At 46.5% G+C, this 3,338-nt stretch overlaps 1 pseudogene; it reads left to right on the forward strand.

Annotated features, from left to right (window-relative positions):
• The first annotated feature begins 1,422 nt into the window (after window positions 1–1,422).
• Window positions 1,423–3,063, forward strand: LOC123067934 (dirigent protein 22-like; annotated as a pseudogene).
• The last annotated feature ends 275 nt before the right edge of the window (window positions 3,064–3,338 follow it).

Below are 3,338 nucleotides of genomic sequence, written 5' to 3' on the forward strand. Positions count from 1 at the left end.
ATGCAGATAGCTTGCACCTAGAAGATAACAACTTAGTAGTTCAAAGTACACAAATTGCGGAACACTTGAGCACAAACACAATCAGCATGGATTAATTTATTTGGATTCATGACCAAGATACATAAGCAAAGCAACACATGTAGATATACGACCCAGCACGCTTAGTGAAAAGAGTTGAGTGGCAACTACAAAAATATATGTAAAATGCTTGGAACTTAAATTGAGTGCATACCATTGATAACACGTGTTGCTGATGTTATGTTCTATATCTACTTTTCTCGAGAAAGGAGCAAAATGATCTATCACATCCTCAGTTCCTCATGCATTTTTTTGTACTTTGTTTCAAGACATGAAGAACCACTTCCAATATGTGTGCATGCTCCAAGGCACAGCATAATAAAGGTCATATGCTAGGAAATATTAAGTACGTGAAATCCATTGTAAAGATTTATATTCAAACTTCTTTGGTCCTCCAGAAATAATCTTATCATGACTGTAATCCTGGTATTAGAATCCTTCCGTGCAATTATCAGCTTCCAATTATACGGCAAGATTTCATACTTATATTTAATCTCATCAGTTCCTAGAATGGACAAAAAATGACAATACATGGTCAACGATGATACGTTTTCATATTTCACAAAGCAAAGAGACATTATGGGTTGAAGTAAACATAGCAGATCCATAATTCTCTAGAAAATCAAGGAAAATAGGCAATCTCATATCATTAGCAAACCTTGTCAAAAATAGAAGTGTAGTCGTATAGATAAACAATCCCTCTAATTGAAAATGACCGGATCTTTGATCTTGGTCCGGCGATGCAGACCTTGAATCTGTAACTTGTGATGGATAGAAATAGCAGAGAAGTGAGAAAACACTTCATAGTCACCGGCAGCCTCGTAAATCTTGGGCGGAACATCCATCCATCCAGATAAAAATGTCAATAGAGGACCAGCGTCCTTGTCTCCTTGATGACCAAAGTCCAATGGCGAGTCGGGGTGTGGCGACCAATTCGATGTTGGGTGATTACTACCAAACACAACATAAACATCAATCGCCAGAGTCATCGATCTGGATAGTATGCATGGGTTCACTTCCATAATTTTGACACCACGCAGGCAAAACAAAACTTCGAGATATAGGGTCTTCCCACCTTCCACGTGAGCCATGACGGGATGATGGCACCGCCAGCGACTTCTCTGCACAGTACCTGCAACACAAAAGAGCGGGTAATCCCAGATCCTTTTACTTCTCATGCGGTGCTATAGTGCCTACTTAATTAATCAATCAAGAAACTACATGTGGTGGAGCCGTAGAGCTGTCCTTGGATGATTGGATTGGCTATGTACGCACCTAGATGGATTGAAGCTGCTGACTTTCTCCAGCATGACGTAGAACATGTCCTTGAGCTCCAGCGCGTCCATGGCCTGGATCTTCGGCGACGTCGACGGCGATGAGACCTCGCCGCCGGCCTTGTCGTGCAGCTGTGCATCCAGCGGATTGGCGCGCTTCAGGGTTCGTCGGACGGGGAGGCTGTCAGAGTAGGGTGAGACGGGATCCCAGCCGCCACTGCAGATTATACAGAGGGGAAACATGGAGACGTCCGTTCTGTAATGTTGGTGAGGCCGTGGTCGGTCGGTCTCTCTTCCCTGCTGGTAACGAATCGATGAGGTTCGACTAATAAATCGAGCGGGGTGGGAGACGTCCGTTCGTCAGGCTATGGTCGGTCCCTCTTCGGTAACTGATCGCTGACGTGCTTGTTCTGTTTCCTGATCAACTTGTAGCAGGTCCCACCTGTAAGTTAGTAATGGAACGATAATGTGGCAGTGTTGTTGATGTGGATAGGCTGCATGTTAAGAGAAATAAAATAGTGGAGATGAACTATTTAGGTATTATAAATTATAGATTCCTTCCGTCTCTACATAAGTGACTCAACTTTCAAAATAAGTAACTCAATTTTATATTAACTTTGTAAGTGAGGTCTAGGGTTATGGCGACATTAGGTTTGAGGGAAGCGACATATGAGGAGGGGTTTGGGGTGGTGGTTGGGGCTTTGCCTGACTCGGCGAGGCGCCGGTCAAGCTCTTCTTGACGAGTTCGGAGAAGGGACTCGCGTTCCTTGAGCTCGGCTTCGAGTTTCTGGAGTTCGGCGGCTGAAGCCATGGGAAGGGATCGAGAGTTGGATCGGGGAGGCTAGGGTTTAGGGAGATCGTAGCCCGGTGTCTGATACCATGTAAACAATGATCTGGGGTGCATAACCGCACGCCCCAGCCTCCATATATATATACAGCATATGAGTTACAATTAGGATACAACATGTATTGCTTGGGGTATACTCCAAGTCGGCTGGTCTACCGCCGTGTCCTTCTCCAACTCCTTCTCCAACATGAGTCACTTATTTTGAGACGGAAGTTAATACAAAGTTGAGTCATTTATTTTAAGATGAAAAGAGTAGTAGCGTACGCAAGGCACGCACTGCAGCCAAGCCCACTCACGCATCACAGAAGCAAAGCACCGACTACTTGGAAGAAAAACCATAGCCTCTGCGGCGCTCTTGGTCCTCCTCGCCTTGCCCATCATGCAGCCGCAGACGGCGTCGTTCGAGAAGGAGACGCATTTTAAGGTGTATTGGCACGACTTGATGAGCGGACTAACGTCGGCGCTGGTGGCATGAACGGGCACGACCAACACCTCCAAAACAGCCTTCGGCGTCGTGGTGGTCATCGACAACCCGCTCACCGAGGGGCCCAGCCTCAACTCATCCAGGCTCATGGGCACATATACATCGCCGTCAGCAAGGACGAGCTAGTGATGCTCATTTGCCTAAAAAAAACCTAGTGATGCTCATGAACATGAACTTTGTTTTCACCGCCGGGAAGTACAACGGCAGCAGCGTCGTCATTATTGGTCGCAATGTTGCGTTCACTGGTCCGTGAGATAGCTGTCGTCGGCGGTACCGGCATCTTCAGGTTGGCTCGCGGGTACGCGCAGGGCAGGACACACACCTTAGTTCTCAAGGCCGGCGACGCCACCGTCGAGTACAACATATTCATCAGGCACTAGTCTCGGCCATGGCCCAATTTAACCGTACTTAAATATACCATGATTAAGAGTTGTATACCCAAGCTGAATCATCATGGGACTTGGGACTGGGACAAGATTAATCAACATTTTCTTCCTGTTGACAGAAATGAGATACAGAAAATTAGACTGTTTCCCCGGGCTGGAGAGGACTTTGTCGCTTGGGCTCCGGAGAAAAGTGGAGTGTTTACAATGTGCAGCACGTACAAACTCGCTAGCGATGAACTTTCAAATGAAATGGAGGCCTCAGGCAGCTC

The sequence above is a fragment of the Triticum aestivum genome, chromosome 3B (assembly GCF_018294505.1).
Source record: "Triticum aestivum cultivar Chinese Spring chromosome 3B, IWGSC CS RefSeq v2.1, whole genome shotgun sequence".
In the NCBI taxonomy this organism is placed as follows: domain Eukaryota; kingdom Viridiplantae; phylum Streptophyta; class Magnoliopsida; order Poales; family Poaceae; genus Triticum; species Triticum aestivum.